Source organism: Pinus tabuliformis, chromosome 4_2 (genome assembly GCF_031772625.1).
Source record: "Pinus tabuliformis cultivar Carrire ecotype Pingquan chromosome 4_2, CPIR1, whole genome shotgun sequence".
NCBI lineage: Eukaryota > Viridiplantae > Streptophyta > Pinopsida > Pinales > Pinaceae > Pinus > Pinus tabuliformis.
The window spans coordinates 813,666,354-813,686,675 of NC_142304.1; the positions used below are offsets into that span (position 1 = coordinate 813,666,354).

The 20,322-nt window shown below is 38.4% G+C and overlaps 1 pseudogene; it reads left to right on the forward strand.

The window, feature by feature from the left end:
* The window catches only part of LOC149172169 (aspartyl protease family protein At5g10770-like), a 29,021-nt pseudogene extending 11,439 nt beyond the window's left edge, over window positions 1-17,582 (forward strand).
* Window positions 17,583-20,322: the final 2,740 nt, after the last annotated feature.

The window sequence follows — 20,322 nt, forward strand, 5'->3', positions numbered from 1 at the left end:
ATAAGTACATCACACAGATGATTCCGCATCACATCAAGTAGGAATCATGAAAATGAGTAAGAAACAGGATCCCACATCAAGCATCAATAGGGATCTGTGCAGCACAATGCATAGCAAAAGAAGTACATGAAACATATTGCATATACCTCACATCCAGGGTCAACTAAAGAAAAGGATGTCAAGCTACTGAAGCTGTTCGGACCATCGATCTCATGGCATCGAATCGCATGAAAATGGTTGCGTGCACATGAATGCTGACACCTACACTCCACTTAGAAAAATGGCTGGAAAATGAAATGAGAAAATGGGGAATCTGAATGCACCATCAGATTTGTGGCGTTGAATAGTGCAAAATCGACTATCCAATTTTTGAATTCTGAGAAATTGAGAATCTGGGGCTCAAGGAATCTTTTAAATTCCCCCTAGATTCCTCAAAGATTTTGCGCCATAGATGGACTGGAAATTTGCAACTCAAAAGGTGAATCTGACCTCGCCATTGCGATCCTTGCAGAAAATCATGCAAAACGATTGTAAAGTTGACTATATTCTGACATGGAGAAAAATTACCTCCTTGGGAAAATTTCAAGGATCATGGTTCCGCTCCCTGTTTCTATCGCAGTCATGGTTCCACCTCCATACTGAAAAATGGCCAAAAAATGCAGAACTTTGATGGAGAGATGGGCAACGTCATTGCTTTCGTGGTGTCGAGAAGTGTTGAAACCATATAAAATTTGTCAAAATCTGACAAATTGAAAATTCAGCCCTCCTGCAAAATTCTGCCTCGAACTGCATGCACTAACCTTCCTCTCCTCCTGGGCGCACTGACAGCCTGTGGTTAAATAAAACTTGGCTAGCAGATTTTCCCAAGTGGGTGGTTGGCGAAGTTGGTTAGGGGGTCGGTTAATATGGAGGAGGTTGTGCGATCAAACCTTGCCTCCTCCTTTTACATATAACGAATCCCCTTTTTAAAATTTCACCAACAATTTTTTTTTAAATTAAGGTTTGGTTGGGCCGGGCCCGCCTTGGACGACCCACCCACCGTACCCATCTCCACCATGGTGGTTGCAATAAGGATGGCTGCGTGAATGGGTTGGGTCCGCGACCTAAGGGTCGGCCTACCCAACTCCTCTGCACTTAATATGGGTTTCGTGGTGTGGGGAAGGGGCCAGGGGTCATGGCCCGCCGCTCCACAATTACATAGTTTTTTTTTTTATGGATTCGGTTGGTGCAGATAAGGGGTGGCAGGGTTGGTGGCCCGCCACCTTTTTTTTTAAATTTTTTTGTTGTTATAAAAATAGACTATGCATTTTTGGAATTTCGGTTTTGGACTGAACCAGTCTTTCAAATGAGGCCACGATTTTGCCTAGAATCTGGCTGGAGTTGGCCAGATTCCGTCCGTCGGAAAAAGCCAAATTGTTCCTTCATTAAGCCTATCGAGTCATCAAAAAGTCAACCCAACTTTGATTGTCTCCATCTCCTTCATCCCAACTTGGATTGGTGAACCGTTCACACCACCGCGATCATGACAACGAGATCTTTAACATGAACCTAGTTCAATCATAATCCACACACTTTGATTTTTGAGCATTCATAAACCCTCTATCCTGTGTGTGTCTTTGGAGCCACCTGGATCATCCCATTTTCTTAATCCTGCACTTATTTTTTGCATGTATGATCATTCATTCTTGTTTTCACTCATCTCATCATGCATTCATACTTCTCATGTTTCAGTTGCCTATTCGCTGGATTGGGCTGCCTTGGCTCGAACCGTGCCTTGCCCGGCTAACACTACGCATTTCCGGAAGCGAAGGCTTTTCCTACCCTCTAGAAATTGTGCAAGTCTAGCCAGGGACTGACCTCCAGGCTTGCATTGCACAATTTTTGGAGGCTGTGTCGTGTTGGCCCCAGAAACTGCGCAATGCAGTTTGCCGGTTGCATGTCACTACTGACTGAAATTGTGCATTGCGTAGTTTCAGTCCCCAGCAGGCCAGGTTGGACTGTGCATTGCGCAGTTCCAGTAGTCAGTCAGCCTCCTGACATCATGGAATGTGTCTCGTGCAATCTTGGCAGTCAGTCTCCCGACTTCCCGACCGAAATTACGCAACCTTCATGACCAGACACACAGGTATGTTGCAAGTTAGTTCTCAAGTTCATTTTGGTTTTCGACTGACAGATTGCTTGCCATGAGTGTTGCCATGTCTCCAGGTATCATAAGTGTTCATCTGCCTCTCAACAACATAGGGAGAATGGTTTCCAAGAGAGCAGAGTCAAAGACACCGTTCAAAGCATGCTTGGGGATGCAGTCGATCAAGTATCTATGAACTTGCCTACCCATGAAGACATCAAGTTGTTCGTAGACAAGGACATCAAGATATGATGGTAGTAGCATCACAGTAAGCAACACCATCAACATCATTTGAAGGCAGCATACCAGATGCAACGAACGCAAGAGGAAGGTTGTTGACAACACAGAGGCGAACAAAGTTACAAGCTCAAGAAGATCCACTTGTGGTGAAAGAAACTTTGGAGACTCAGGCTATGAGGTGATGGCGTGACATGAAGATAACGCGAAGGCAAAGAACAGAACAAAGAAGGAGTTGCATGTGCTCAAGTGACATCTCAAGGAAGAACAAGAGCTGGATAGACAAGAGAATGAGTTGCAGCAAGGACAGGTATAGCAGTGGGCGTAACATGCACTCACGGATGAAACTGCACTCATACAAGTTAAAGATCCATCCCAGTAGCTGGCACAGAGTAGACATGGTGAGTAGTTTTGTTGATCGCATGCAAGGGAATTCAACAGCATGCATGTCATTGCGCGAACGCTTTCGATCACACCCATTCAACACACTCACCGAGGCAAAGACAAGAGGCAAGTCCGATTGGAGCTGAACATGCAGTTGACACTTGATGCGCATGACCACCAACACACTAGAAGATCAACATAGACACTATGCATCAGTGTCTTGCAGATTCAGCTGCACCCAAGAAGACCATGCGCATACTAGTAGATGAGTTGGATGGGGAAGCTATACCAATGCACTTGGATGCAATGAAGGCAATAGTTAGCTTCAGCAAGATGTCACGATGGAGTGCATGCACACCATCATGGACGACCAAGCTTGGAATCAACTCACCACCTTCACCATCACAAGCATGTCAAAGAGTTGGTCTCACCACAATGGACCAAGTGTCAGTGATGTCTTGCATGGCTTACTCAAGCCATTTTGTCTCACATGAGCACATGTGCATTGTAATGTAACGTCTTGTCAAGTGGAAGTTCAAGTGTCGATAGTTTCATGTAACAGTCATAGAGTAGATGAAGAGTCATGAGGGTAGATGAAATGTCACAAAGGGGAATGTAAAGGGTCACCCCACCCTTTGCTATAAATATAACCTCATAACTCATTGTAAAGGATTTTGGTGAGCCAAGCTTTGATAGGAGTATCTTAGAGAAAGCTTGGACAATATTGTAATGAGCCTTGGCTTCTCCACTATACAGAGCTAGTACATCTCTCTGGAGGAGCAAGCTATTGTGGCTGTAACGTTTCGCTATCGGATCTAGTGGTTGGACATGGATGTATTGTATGACAAGAAATTACACTTCTCAATATAACAGAGCCAACACATTTCATGCATATCTTTTGTTGTATTCTATGTTATCTAGTTTACTCTAAATGATATATGTATTTGTTTACTTATGCATGCCTGTATGGAATATTCTGTATAAGTACGTATGAATCTTTTTGAAATGTGATGTTGGTTTAACCATCACTTTAGATTGCCCGCTAACTTGCTTTCCATCTTGGGATGCATCTTTGCTCGTGTGTTCCCTTCCAAGCCACGTACTATTACAGGTTTCCAAGGGGCGCACTCACCTCACCCTCAATGTGTTAGAACCTCTCATGCACTTTCCTTGGCTTGCTGCAATTGTCACACCCTTGCTACCAACAGAGAAATCTTACTTGCCTTTGTGCGAAATCACGGTCAAGGCATTACCGTATGACCCACTACTGGGACTCCTACACCAAATGGTTTGAGGTCTAATTGGGACTTCTTACCGGGGATATCCCCTTACATGTTGGTGGGTCCAACATCGTCAACACTGCTAAAAAAATGCTCTGTTAAAAATTGTTCCTTGTCTATTCACCTCCATTAAAAAAATAAGAACAAGTGTGTTTGTTAAAATTTCTATCAATTGTTGTTTTCTTTGTAGTGATGGGCCCTTCTTTATTGGAGGACATTCCCCTACTTAGCTTCTATATCAAGAGCTCAAGGTGTCATGAGCGCAGTTAATATTATCACCCTCTCATAGGACTTATGGAGATGGCTCCTAAGTCGATCTTATGATTTTTAAGGTGGAAAGTAGGTATATATGATTTGTCTCTTAATATTTGGTGTAGTTTAATTATTCTATGTTTTGGTCTTTTTGTCAAAATTTGGTGATAAAATTCTTGGCAATATTGTAATTTTCCATTATTTATATTGTGATTTTGAATGCATAAATGGACTGAATGCCCTAAAAAACCCTTGGAACACTTAAATTGTGTGAAATATATAACTAAAATTTACAATCCAACAAATCCATTAACCACAAAATTTACTTAAAAAAATCAAAACATAAAGCAATTAAACTACACTTTTACATTTTAATATCATCTTAGATTTCACAAAACCCATTATCCACATATAAAAGTATAAAATGATATATTTTGTAAAAAAAAGGGAAGGAAAATTACTATCTAATATATTGAGTTTCCATGTGAAAAAAAATTTACTTGTTTTTAGGTTTGTTGGAAGCTTTTTGCATTGATATATAAATGCTAATATACTTTTTTCTTATGGATTAATGAATTTTTTTAAATTGTATATGAATGTCCATTTTTCAATCGTTAATATTTAATTAATTTAAAATATAAACACATTTATATTTATAAATGATAATAATTTAAATATGAGGAACAATTATATTAATAAATATGATTGATATATGTGAATCATTAATATTTACTTTTAAAAATCAATGAGTTGATTCACATGGTGTTATTTATTATTTGATAATTTGTATAATTATTTCATTAATATGTTAAGTAAATGTAAAAAAATAAATAGTGATAATTAAAATAAAAGATAACCAAAATATATCAATATCTTTCATTCATGACCCTGACATAGAAAATTTAAATTAAAATATAAATAAATATAAAAATCTTCCATAAAAATTATATATCAACATAAATCAAAGCAAATTTTTTATAAAAAAAATCTCGACAATTTTCTAACCAAAAAAACTATAAATATTATAATACCATATTCAAATATATTTTATTGTAATTGCAACTATGTAAGTAAAAGCAATTTGATTGAATTATTCAATCTCCGCATAAAAAAATTGGGCAGATTTTATTAGGTTACAATTATCACGTTATTATTATTTTTAAAAATTACCCACCCGCTCACTCATCCTCAATCACTGTACCAAGAGGATAAAAGTTTATGATGCCTAGTTATTATTACCCACCACTGTACCAAGAGGATAAAAGTTTATGATGAACTTATATTTTTCAAGAAAATGAAAGCATATATTTTCAAAATCTTGATTTGAAATTAAAAATAAGTTACAGTGATTAAAAGTTTCTGGAAATTCACAATAACTGTAATTTTTTTTAAATGATGAAAATATTATTAAAAGGATGGAAATGATGATACCTTCACATTTTAAACTATTTAAAAACTCCAGCGGCTATTACTACTATGATGATACTCCATACTACTACGTTGACACCTCTCATGTCTTTTTTGTGTTTGAATTAAACCAAATTAGATGCCTAACGAACGCTCCATCATATGGAAATTCAGTAACGACACACTCAAATTAATTATATATACACCTGGATTTACTTCATTGATTTATCTCCTTCAATTTTTTAATAATTAATTTCTATGTCTTACGATACCCACATAGAAATTATTATGATTTTTAATTATTAATTAATTTTGAAAAATACATATTCGCTTAATTAATTTTTAATTTTAAAATTAAATATGGCACTTTTTATTTTTAATAAATATCTAAGTCACATTTTTGGGGTGTTGAAATTATTTCCACTGTTAAAAATGGTTTAAACTCTCTTAAGCTGCAAATTGTTTGAACAAAAAAATTGCCAAATTTCAACAAGAAAATGAGCGTCTCAAAAAAATTAAAATTTGTCAAATTTCAGAATTTTAGGTGCTCCATGTTCTTGAGGGTGCTAAAATTATTTCCACTATTAAAAATGATTTAAACTCTTCTAAGCTTCACTTTTTTTGAACAAAACATTGCCAAAGTTCAACGAGAAAATCATCGTCCCAGAAAAATTAAAATTACCACCCACCCAGAGAACTCCATGAAAAATGAGTTGTGAGCATCATGTTTTCTCGTGTAAGGGAATGATAGTGCGAGACTTGAAATAATGAAAGAAAAAGTAATGTATAAAATGCTTAAAACTAGGGTTTACACCAAAAGGGATGTAGAGGTGTAGAGGAATGTACAGTGATGCAAAGGGAAAAAGTAATGTATAAAATGCTTAAAACTAGGGTTTACACCAAAAGGGATGTAGAGGTGTAGAGAAATGTAGAGTGATGCAGAGGTAGTGCTGCAAGAAACACAGATATGGACGTGGAAGGCATGAGGAATCAAGAGGTAAAGGTTGGGAAGAATGGGAAGGGCTAAAGTAGAGCATTGTGTGTAGGGCATGGCAGTGGATGGAGTTGCATATTTGTATCCCACCTCGAAAGGAGGCTATAGACATTTCAACATTGATTAGACTCTCATTTATCATGCATTTGGAGTGAGTGAGCACGCTCTTGCGTGGAGTGGGTGGTCATTCCTCTTGGTCTTCTACCCCCTCATTGATAGTGGATAAATGGGAAGATGTTTGACATTATATACGATATTGTTGACCTAACATATTAGGTCCCACCCACACACCCATAGTGAGTGTAGGAGGGTTAGATAAATACACTGCCATGGTGTAAAACAACTTTGTTGCTGATCAAAATTGGTAAGCAATGGTTGGTGAAGATGGCTTTGGGTTTTTAGGTGAGTGGGACACACGCTTTTTATTTTTGATACAGTCCAAATGCTTCCTAATCCAGATATTTGTGCAGGACAAAACATGTTTATACAATGAAAATACTTCATATTCTAAACACTTGTGCATACCATAACTTGTTAGATTGGTAATGGGAAATTGCCTCTTAATTGAAGGGAAGCTTAAACACAATTGAGAAGCTTCAACAAAGGGTAGAATTTTATGGTTGTATTGTTTGTCATGAGGAATTTTGATAGTGATCAATAACTTAGGTCCATAGTCAAGAATACCAGAATAAAAATTAAATATTCTTATCATTGAGTGAAAATTGTCAAATTCAAAAAAGAGAGGCATAGTGTCCACTTCTAAACAACAATTAGAGAACCACGAATAGAATTTTATGGTTGAACGATTTGTTATGAGGCATTCTAATGATGAAATATAACCTTGATTCATTGTCAAACATAAAGGAATAAAAAATAAATATTCTTATCATTTAGTGAAAATTGTGAAATTCAATAGAAGAGAGGTAAGGTATCTACTATTAAACAACAATTTGAAGACTCATGGCTGAACACTGATGGGTAAGGAGGAAAAAGAAAAATTATTTTTGTTGTTGTGATTTGATGTAAAGAGTTTTGTTATATAAAATACGAGATTGTGCCAGAGGAAGTTTTATTGTTATATTTTCTTTATTGTCTTCTATTGAATTTTTGCACATATTGAAGCATAGTGGGTGTAGTATTTTAGAGCAAGAAATAAATTGGAAATATTGTAGAAGAATTTCTTTCCACAACCCTGTTAGCTAAAGCAAAAGTTCATCACGGCTTGCAGGGACTACAACGTGGCCTCAACCATGGTCTAAGAAAAGCATTAAGAAATAAAGGGCAATGGAAGTGCTACATAGTTTAAAAGAATTTGTCTAGTAAGCAATATCCCTTTCTTGTCACTCTTGTTGCATCCTTCACAATAAGTTTCCAAGACAATTTGGCCATGGCTCACCGGGTGTAGAGGCACTCAGGTGTGATGACCTGGTAGCTCTAGTGAAAAACAAAAAAATCGACATGGATGAAAATATGTTTTTTCCAAATGATTTTCAGTGGAGTTTCTTGCAACTGTTCAGCATATACTTCCATGATTCAGTGTTTCTTCTTGAAACAAAAGCTTGAGGATGCCATGAAATTGTTGGTTGATGTGATCTACTAACTTATACTATTATGATTTATGCGCTTTGCAAGAGAAGAAGGATGGAACAAGCTTATGAAGTATTGCAAAAAAAGAACATGAGAATGGGTGTGATACTAACTTATATATTGATAATTATCTTATCAAGGTTCATTGTGCTACTGGAAGGACCAAGGATGCCTTGGAATTGGTTACTATGATGGAGCAGGGAGGCGCACCACCAAATATTTACACATAAATTATTCTAATAATACATCAACCTTATAATCATTATTATGCTAAGTAATTTCTTTGACAGATATATGCCACATCAATGTTACAAATACACATGGAAATATCCCTTGTACTAGGCTCTATCATGCACCTCTTAGCACAATAATGGTGTGGCTTTTTGTACGTCTACAAACATAACTTTCTATAGATATTTTTATCAAGCAAACAAGTTGGAAATATTCATTATGAAGCATATTAATGTTTGTCTTCCTTGAGAAATACCAAATTGACTACAGGTACAACCTCAACAATACATTTTATATAGAGAAGATCCACTCGAATCCATTATGGCTACACTGCATTCTAAATCAAATGGAAAGGCGCAAGTGCAATATGTAGAAGCTCTTTCTATTTTGGGAGGACCCTCTATCTTGGTCTAAACCTATTAGAAGCTTGGATACTTACAAAAGTTAACTTTGAACATGATTTTATAGATTATTTAATGGAAGAACATTGTAACGCCACCTCCCACATTTACCCACTTTCACTAGCTTGTCAGGGTAAACATAATTTGAGAGCTACTATGACATGAATCAACCTCCTTGTTGTGTGTGGAGCATGATTGTTTTGAGGTCTTTTGTTTCAGCCGGATGTATACCCCAAGATGTTTGTACACCCCTCCACGTGGGGGGTGCGGGGGGGCCGATCCCCCCTGGCTGGGGGGTCCTGGGGCCAGCAGTCCCCCAGCGGGGGTTCGGGGTAGCGCCCCCGAAGCCAAAAATAGATGTAAAATTGCCTTGTAAAAGTATAGTCATTTCTAGTCAATCTGGTCCGTTCATTAGGCAAATGATCTGATAGTAGAACTTATGTTTAGTTTAGGGTTTTTTGCCCTAGAAAGCAACCCCTCTTTGTATGAGGGCATTGTATTTGAGGCTGTGATATAGATGTGTATTCTCAGAGTGAGAAACAGAGAGGTGAGACTGTGAGAGAAAACAAAGGATATTACAGTGGATTTGCTGTAGGTTGTGTCTCTTCATTTTGCTGGATAATAGAAAGGAAGGACTGGCTGTTCGGGGTGGACGTAGCCCAAACTGGGTGAACCACTTATATCTATGTCTCTCTTGTTTTATGCATTTTCGGTATTTATATTTTTTCAATATTTTATGTGTTCCCTTTCTCTGTAATATATAATTTTCTAACAACTGGTATCAAAGCCGAAGGTCTATTTGGCTGATAAACTCGCAGGAAAGAAGGGTTCCTTGTTCGAGTGGGAGCAATGGCAGAAGATGGTAAGTTTAGGGTCGAGAAATTTAATGGCCAAAACATCTCACTATGGAAGATGTAGATGGAAGATTATCTGTATCAGAAAGATCTGTACCTACCGTTGAGCAGAAAAACAAAGAAGCTAATGGCTATGATAGATGAAGAATGGAACCTTCTCGATAGAAAGGCACTCGGAACAATATGTTTGTGCCTCGCTGCGTCAGTCGCCTTCAACATTTCGAAGGAAACAACGACAGAGGGTTTGATTTAGGCATTGTTGAAACTATATGAAAAACCCTCAGCCTCCAACAAGGTATTTCTTATGAAACAACTATTTAATATGAAGATGTCGAAAGGTGGATCTGTTGCAGATCATTTAAATGATTTTAATACAGTTACAAGTCAGTTAAGTCCTGTAGGGGTAAACTTTGAAGATGAAGTTAGAGCTTTGTTATTCTTGTGCTCATTGCCAGAAAGTTGGAATGATTTAGTAATGGCCATTACTAACTCTGTCTCTGGATCTAGTACTTTAAAGTTTGATGATGTTGTCGGTGCTATCCTTAGCGGGGAAATGCGACGAAAAAGCTCAAGTGAGACATTGGGTAATGCTTTGAGTGCAGAGTCTAGGGGAAGAAAAATGGAAAGAGGAAAGAGCTCAGGATATCGCAGTAAATCAAGGAAAGGAAGATCCAAGTCCAGATCAGGGATAGTGTGCTGGAAATGCGGAAAGAAAGGGCACCTAAAGAAAGACTGTAGATCTCGGAAGGGAAAAGAAGGAGATGCACAGCAAGAAAACAATCATGAAGCAAATGTGACAGGTGAGGTGTTACAAGATGCTTTGATTCTTTCTTTCGAAAATATTACTGATTCCTCGGTAGTAGATTCAGGGGCCTCATTCCATGCCACACCTGATAAGAAATACTTTCATGACTATGTTCAAGGAGATTTTGGACAAGTTCGTTTGGGTGATGATAAACCTTGTAAAATTGTTGGAATGGGTAAGGTTCTTGTAAAACAGCAGAATGGAAACCAATGGTTACTAAAGGAGGTAAGGCATGTTCCAGATCTAAAGAAAAATCTGATTTCAACAGGGCAGTTAGGCGGTGAAGGTTGTGTGACAACTTTCACAGATAAAGCTTGGAAGGTCACCAAAGGAGCCCTGGTAATAGAAAAAGGTGAAAAGGTTCGTACATTGTATTTATGCAATGGTATTTCTAACTCTGTTAATGCTTTAACTTCCAAAGGAGCAGATGCAACATTATGGCATCATAGGTTCGGACACATGAGTGAAAAGGGGATGAAGATTCTTCACTTGAGGAATTTTTTTCTAGGTTTGAAGAATGTTGATTTTGACTTCTGTGAGAATTGCATTTATGGAAAACATAAGAGAGTCAGATTTCTCAGAGTTGGGAAAGAAAAGAAGAGCGAAAAATTAGAGCTTGTGCATACAGATGTATGGGGACCTGCTCAGGTATCATCTCTCGGTGGCTCTCGTTATTATGTTACCTTTATTGATGATGCAACTAAAAAAACTTGGATTTATTGTATTAAGAATAAATTTGATGTATTTGATACTTTCAAGAAATGGAAAGCTTTGGTTGAGATTGAGACAAGAAAGAAATTGAAGTGTCTTAGATCAGACAATGGAGGTGAATATTGTAGCAAAGAGTTTGATAGGTACTATTCAGAGCATGGAATTCGCAGAGAGAAGACAGTTCCAAGAACACCACAAGAAAATGGTGTGTCATAAAGGATGAAGAGAACAATCATGGAGCGTGCAAGGTGCATGAGATTGCATGCAGGATTGCCTTTACAGTTTTGGACAGATGCTGTAGATACTGTTGTTTATCTAACAAACAGAGGGCCTTCAAGTTCCTTGGATGGTGGTGTTCCATAGGAAGCATGGACAGGTAAAAAGGTAAACTACTCCTTTTTAAAGCCTTTTGGTTGTGAGGCCTTTCTCCATATTGATAAAGAAAATAGAACAAAGCTTGAGGCAAAGTCAAAGAAATGTACCTTTATTGGATATGGTGTTAATGATTTTGGTGATCGCTTATATGATTAAGAAAATCACAAAATCATTAGGAGCAGAGATGTAATATTCAATGAAAAGGTCTTGTATAAGAATCAATTGCAAGAAAAGAAGCAAGAAAAAGAAAACAAGGAATATGCAGTTCTTGACGAAATCATTGAAAAAGTAAAAGGTGCCTGAAAATAATAATAATCAACAACCACAACAACAACAACCACCACAACAACAACATGCACCCCAAACACCTGTAGTGGTGTTAGAAGATCTACCAAGATAAGTAGACCCCCTGAACGATACTCTCCTTCATTATATTATTTATTGTTGAGGGATTCTGGTGAACCCGAATGTTATGAAGAAGCAATGCAGGTTGAAAGTAGGAAGAAGTGGGAGGTAGCAATGGAAGAAGAGATGGACTCCTTAATGCATAACCAGACTTGGGACTTAGTCAGGTTGCCTGCAGGAAAAACTACATTGAAGAATAAATGGGTTTATAGGCTGAAGGAAGAAGATGGAGGAAAACAGAGGTACAAAGCTAGACTTGTGGTGAAGGGGTTTGCACAGAAAAAAAGTATTGATTTTGATGAAATGTTTTCTCCTGTTGTTAAAATGACTTCAATCAGAACTACTTTAAGTCTAGTAGCAGCTGAAGATTTGCATCTTGAGCAGTTAGATGTAAAGACAACCTTTCTCCATGGGGATTTGGAGGAAGAGATATATATGCAGCACCCACAAGGATATGAGGTGAAAGGGAAGGAGAAACTAGTGTGCAAGTTGAAGAAGAGCTTGTATGGCTTAAAAAAGGCTCCAAGGCAATGGTATCTAAAATTTGACAAGTTTATGTCTGAACAAGGTTATACTAGATGTCACTATGATTATTGTGTTTATATGAAAAAGCAAAATGATGGCAGCTATATTATATTGTTATTATGTGTAGATGACATGCTTTTTGTAGGGTCTAACATGTAGGAAATAAATGTGCTCAAAAGAAAATTGGAAAATTCATTTGCAATGAAGGATTTGGGAGCTGCAAAACAAATCCTTGGTATGAGAATCACTAGAGACAGGAAAAATCGAAAATTAACATTGTCTCAGAATGAGTACATACAAAAGGTGTTGAAAAGATTTAATATGCAAAATTCAAAACCAGTTAGTACACCTTTTGCTAGCCATTTCAAACTTAGTAAGAAAATGTGCCCAAGGACCCAAGAAGACATGGATTATATGTCTAAAATTCCATATGCATCAGCAGTTGGAAGCTTAATGTATGCAATGGTCTGCACAAGGCCTAATATTGCACATGCAGTGGGAGTTGTAAGCAGGTATATGAACAATCCAGGAAAGGAACATTGGATGGCAGTAAAATGGATTCTCAAATATTTGAAAGGTACCACAAATCAAGCATTATGCTTTGGTGGTTCAAACATTTCTCTACAGGGATATGTTGATGCAGATATGGCAGGTGACAGAGATAATAGGAGGAGCACTACAGGATATGTATTTACTGTTGGTGGAACCGCTGTCAGTTGGGTTTCAAAAATACAAAGTGTTGTTGCGCTTTCAACAACATAAGCAAAGTATGTTGCTGCTACAGAGGCTAGTAAAGAAATGATTTGGTTACAAAGGTTTATGGGTGAATTGGGTAAGGAGCATGATATGGGCACGTTATACAGTGATAGCCAAAGTGCCATTCATCTTGCAAAGAACCCAACATTTCATTCCAGGACTAAACACATACAACTCAAGTACCATTTCATACGATCAGTGTTGGAAGATGGAGAGTTGAAGCTGGAAAAGATACACACTAGCCAGAATCCTGCAGACATGCTAACAAAAGTTGTAACCAGGGAGAAACTGAGAACATGCTCAGTTTCAATTGGTCTTCAAGGATGACGATGAAGATGAGAAACAACCAGGTCCAAAGAGGAGTCATTATCCAGCAAATGAAGCAGCGATGGAGTTGCTACAATCATTCTCCAAGTGGGAGATTGTTGTGTGTGGAGCATGATTGTTCTGAGGTCTTTTGTTTCGGTTAGATGTATACCCCAGGAAGTTTGTACACCCATCCACGTGGGGGGGACTTGTCCCCCCCGCGGGGGTCCAGGGGGGCCGATCCCCCCCGGCTGGGGGGTCCGGGGCCAGCGGTCCCTAGCGGGGGTTCGAGGGAAGCGCCCCCAAAGCCAAAAATAGATGTAAAATTTCCTTGTAAAAGTATAGTAATTTCTAGTCAATATGGGCCATTCATTAGGCGGATGATCTGATGGTAGAACTTATGTTTAGTTTAGGGTTTTTTTCCCTAGAAGGAAACCCCTCTCTTTGTATGGGGGCATTGTATTTGAGGTTGTGATATGGATGTGTATTCTCAGAGCGAGAAACAGAGAGGTGAGACTGTGAGAGAAAACAGAGGATATTACAGTGGATTTGCTGTAGGTTGTGTCTCTTCATTTTGCTGGATAATAGAAAGGAAGGACTGGCTGTTCGGGGTGGACGTAGCCCAAACTGGGTGAACCACGTATATTTGTGTCTCTCTTGTTTTATGTGTTTTCTGTATTTATATTTCTGCAATAGTTTATGTGTTCCGTTGCTCCATAATATATAATTTTCTAACACTTCTAAGTACAGTTAAGGAAGTGGAATAAAAAAACTAGAACTTTACTAACCTTCCTCAGGAGCTACAGGGCACCCAAGAGCTACACAACCACTCTGAGTGAACAAACCCTGAGCTAGATTGTTGTTTAGTGACCTGGTCTCCCAACCGCATGCATGACAAGGCCTCAATATGGTTGAAGACTTCCAACCGTATGCTTGAGCCTACAAGGGAGTGGTTGTGACCCAAAGTCTTTAATTCAGAGGACGTGGTTCCTGATTCTGAGCCAGCTTTTCAAGCTAGCCTCCAAACCACTTCCTAGAACTCAGTGAGACTTTCCAGAATGATAAATAACATCAGGAAAAATACATTCATCCAAAATTTGATCAAAGACTTGACCTAACTAGTAACCATGACAGTGATTTCGTCAAGCATATTGAGAACATGTAATCTATAGGTCATGAATGTATATCTGAACACAGGGGTTTGATAATTATCTAAGAATCGTCAAGAAGATCTAATAGCCCCCATAATTGTTAAAAATAACAACATGAAAATCATAGTTTAATTTGTCCTTGAATTAAATTGAGAATTAAATTGTAATTCTATTCTCATAGCAGCTTGTAGCAGTTAACTAAGTTAAGTTGACTTAGTTGGCTTAGTAAATTCGAGTTGGAAGTCAACCTAGAGTCATGTAGAGTGATCCCTAAATTTTCGGGGCCCAGGTTGAGTTCTTATTGAGTTGTAACTATTTAATTTAGTTTAATTGAGTTAAATTCAGTTAAAATAGTTATAACTGTTGGAGGAACTGGTGATTGGTCAAGTGAATTAAATTGGATTTAATTCACATGTAGTGATCAATTAGATAACTGATAATTCACTCAAAAGTAATTCATTCATGTCAATTCAGAGAAAGACCCAGTTGAGATTAGAGTTCAGGGACAATGTATATAATTTTTCGAGTTATACAGATGGTGCATGAAATCAGTAGAATACCTATGATGGATTGCACAGTTGTGGTGAGGGATTTTCCCAATTAAATATGGGATAATTCCCTTGGAGATTGTGCAAGGAAGTAGGTGCTTGGAAGGTATAATATTTGGCTAAGTATTAGCTTGAGCTCATTTGTGAAGTAGTGAGATAGTTTGTACTTGTGCAAAGATTGTTCAGGTTGAAAAGGCATTGCATTTTCTTCTTAGATCTTATGGCTAATGCAATATAGATAGTCGGGGTTTTGAGCATTTTCTTTCCCCAGAAAAATAATTTGTTATTGTGATTGAAATTATTCCTTTTATGCTTCGTGATTTCATTGATCAATTTTTGTTTCCGCTAATAAGTAGAGTAGATTCATGTCTTTTGTTTTATCATATCACATAAGAAGTTTGAATATAAAGTAAAAATTTACATGGTATCAGAGATGAAGTCACTATAGAAGAGGAGAATACATGTTTGTTGTGTAGGTGAAATCGAATTTGCAGTTTCATACTTCAGAGTCAGCAGGATGTCATTTTATGGTTTGATAGTTGAGTATGCCTTGGAGGGCAGCTCGAATTACATAGCTTGGAAGGATAGGATGGAGGCATTTTTGGAAGACAACGGGCTAAAGGAAATCATAGATCATGATACCCCGAAGCCTCCAACATATGATGCTAAAGACTTGGTTGAATGGAGAAAGTGTCTGGCAAAGGCGAGAAGGATTATCGTAGAAGGAGTTGGAGATCATATTGTCTCGAATATCTACAGTAAGGAAACTCCATTTTCAATGTGGAAGTCATTGACAGACCTGTTTCAAAATAGCAGTGACCACAGGAAGCTCGCGCTGAAGGAAAAGCTTACAAAAATCAAGATGGAGAAGGGTGACTCAATTCCGAATTATTGGACCAAGTTCACCCAATGTCAGGATGAGATTGGAAGTGTGGGGGTTACTATTGCAAAAAACGATCTGGTAAGCCTAGCACTTCTAGGACTTCCCAAGAGTTGGCATAGCTACCAAGACTCAGTTAATGGGAGGGAGAAGCTACCAGAGTAGGTGTGATTGTGGTCTGAATTGGTACAGAAAGAGATTCGATAAAACACCAAAGACATGTCCTCACAAAGCATGATGATGAGAATATTTGTGCCTTAGCTAGGAAGATGAAGAAAGGGAAGGGGAAGTCATACCATTCCAAATCAGATTCCAGTCAGGGCGGAAAGAAGAAGGACATGTCGAAAATCAAGTGTTTTCACTGTCATGAGCTGGGACACTATGCCACAAAGTGTTCGCACAAGAAGGCCGGTAAGAAGCCCTCAGGAGGAGCAGCAGGTGAAGCTCTTGCTTTGTAATTCGAACTGGATTTTACCCTCATCACTTGCATGGTATCATCGGTGATGGGTAGTGTATGGTACCTGGATAGTGGAGCTTCATTCCATATGACCAGTAACAAAGAGCTCTTCAGTAACTTGGAGGAGAAGGATCTCCAAATGCATATCAAGATGGGTGATGATGGGAGGTATAACACAACCAACATCAATACTGTTACCTTTCAGAGGGAGTCTAGTTCTCCCCTCACTTTGAGAGATGTCATGTATGTTCTAGGTTTGAAGAAGAACTTGGTTTATGTTTCCATGTTTGAGGATAGAAGCTATGATGTGATATTTAGTAAGGGAAAGGCTTTCCTTCGTCACATAGGCACAAGAAAGGTGAAGCAAATAGGGGTTCAAGTAAATAACCTTTATAACTTGGAGGTAGAAGTTTGCGTTGATTTGAGCACTAAAGTAGAGAAGGTGCAGATTTGAGACATCGATGAGTTGTGGCATAGAAGATTTGGTCACTTGCACCACGGAGCTTTGAAGATAATCCAACAAATTTCTACAGGACTTCCCAAAGGTACACTAGAGGAGAGAGACACATATAAAGGGTGTACAATGGGGAGGTACACCAAAGATTCCTTTCATGACAAAGACAATCGAGCATAAGGCGATCCTTGATCGAGTTCACTCAAATGTGTGTGGATTGTTCTTGACAGCATCCACGACCAAGCACAAGTATTATGTAATATTTGTTGATGATTTTTCTCGTAAGTGTTGGATTTTCTTCATGCAGAAGAAAGATCCAACATTCGCTAAGTTTTCTAAATTTAAAGCACTTGCCGAGAAAGATATTGGCAGGAAAGTTAAAGCTCTCAAAAGTGATAACAGTGAAGAGTATGTGTCGAATGAGTTCAAGAACTTTTGTGTAGCAGAAGGCATTTGATGGAGTTGATAGCACCTCATAATACACAGTAGAATGGGGTGGCTGTAAGGAAGAACAAAAGTATTGTGGGAGTGGCATGGGCGATGTTGCATGATTAGGGCCTACCATTACACTTGTGGCATGAAGCATGACACATAGTTGTTTATTTGCAGAACAAAATCCCTCATCGAATCCTCAGGATGAGTACACCGAAAGAGGATTTTTCACAGAAGAAACCAGATGTGGTAGACTTCAGGATCTTTGGTTCATCAGTCTACTGCCATGTTACCAAAGATTCATGGAAAAAGCTAGAGCCAACATCCGAGTTGGGTATATTTGTGGGGTGCACTGATACACCTCACAACTATCAGGTGTACCTGCCAACCAATAGGATGACAGTGGTTCGCAGAGATGTAAAGTTGCTGAAGAGAAGGCCATGATATCTTCCCTTGAGAGGGATATTTAGGTACATGTATTTGAGGAGCTTTTAGCTCCAAAGGAGGAACCTCAGGATGATGTGGAGAAACCACATGCAGAGGAGCAGGGACTGGAAACACACACTCATGCAAAGACTTCCACAGATGGGAGAAATCACACCAGAGAGGTTGACATGTTATTGCATGATGCTAGAGAGAATGTGGGAGCACCCACATAACAACACAGGTAGAGCAGGTCACCAGAGAGGTACACTGGCTACATGACTCTAATGAGAAAGAGTGTAGAGATTGATCCATCCTCATTTGAGGAAGCAGTGCAACAATCAGTGCACATTGATCCCATGGTTGAGGACAATGAATCCATTATCAGAAACAATGTTTGGGACGTTGTCCCAAAAACGTAAGGCAAGTCAGTGGTGACTTCTAGATGGCTTTACAACGTAAAGCGAGCAGCAGATGGGAGTGTGGAGAAACACAAGGCTAGATTTTTGGCCAGAGGGTTCTCTCATGTGGAGGGAATTGATTATGATGATACCTTTTCTCCTGTAGCAAGGTACTCATCAATTAGATCTATTCTAGCATTGTCAGTGCAGATGGGATGGAAGATACATCGGATGGATGTAAAGGCAACATTCCTCAATGACATGATTGAGGAAAATGTGCATATTGAGAAACCTGAAGGATTTGAGACCTTCAACAGAGAGTCACATGTGTGCAGACTCAAGCGAGCATTGTATGGACTAAAACAAGCACCCTGTGCTTGGTACACCAGGATTGACAACTATTTCACTGGGTTAGGCTTCACCAAAAGTGAAGCAGATGTGAACCTTTACCATATTTTGGTTGAAGGTAAATTGTTGATTATTGTTTTATATGTTGATGATTTGATTCTGATAGGTGATGAGAAGTTGATCAAGTCTTGCAAAGAGGATCTTGCAAGAGATTTTGAAATGAAGGACTTGGGGCTCATGCATTACTTTCTTGGTATGGAAGTATGGCAAGGAGATGAGGAACTGTTTGTCTCTCATGAAAAGTATGCCAACAAGATACTGAAGAAGTTTCACATGGAGAGAAGTAAACCCATGGAGACTCCTCTAGATGGTAACCAGAGGAAGGAGGATGCTACTTCAGGTGAAGTAGTGGAGGTTACTATTTATAGACAACTTGTGGGTTCACTTATGCAATTGACCAGTTTAGTGAAACTATGGTTAAGCCAACCAAACTGTATTGGAAGGAAGCCAAACATGTGATGAGATACCTTAGAGGCACCACTAAATTTGGTATTTGGTACATACAGGTAGAATGAGTGAAGCTTCAAGGCTTCAGAGATGCAGATTGGGTAGGGATTCCATCTAACAGGAAGAGAACGTCAAGGAGAATCTTCATTATTGGGTCAACAATAGTTTCTTGGTACAACAGGAAGGAGAGATCAGTTGCACTTAGTTTAGAAAAAGCAGAGTACATGGCTGCTAGTTAAACAACTTGTGAGGCTATGTGGATGAGGAAGATTCTTGTTGGTTTGTTTGGTCAACAGATGAATCCAACAATGATTTACTGTGACAATCATAGTTGTATTAAACTCTCCGAGAATCCAGGTTTTAATGATCAGTACAAGCATATTGACATCTGGTATCACCATCTTCGAGATTGTGTGTAGAGGAGAATAATGTTACTAGAGTACATTCCTAGAGAGGAGTAGGATGTAGATATTTTGACAAATTCATTGTCAAGATGAAAATTCGAGTTTCATAGAGGCAAGATCAGGGTAGAAGATAATTCCTTTCTTATTGAGAGGGAATGTTTTTCTATATATGTCTAATATTTATTTTATGGTGTTTGCTCCAGGTCAACAGTGGCAGTATCATGCCAAATACTCCACGCATATTAGTTAAACACGCTGGCTGTCCTCCACACTCCTCTTTAATAGAAGAGTGATGTTTCCAAGTCTTTCATCTGTATAGAGGAAGATAAATACATTGATTCCAAGTCACTGATCCAACCAACTTCAAGTGTTGAAGTGGTCCTTGATCCAGTTCAACTTTCTTCCAAACTAATCATCAAGCCATGGGAAGAACTTCAAAGTAACAAAAATTTACGAGGATTAGGATATGAAAAAGATGAAAACAACTTGCATATCCCCGATTATTCTAAGTCGATCGAGTTCATCAGTGCAGGGTTTCTTGATCAAGTAACATCAATAAGCAATGAGAAAGTTTCAGACAAATAGACATGTGCGCAAACTGAAGTTGTAGTCAAACCAAAATTCCTTCATTGTCAAAGAATTGGTCATTTGGAAGATTAATGTTTTGATCTCCATACTTGTC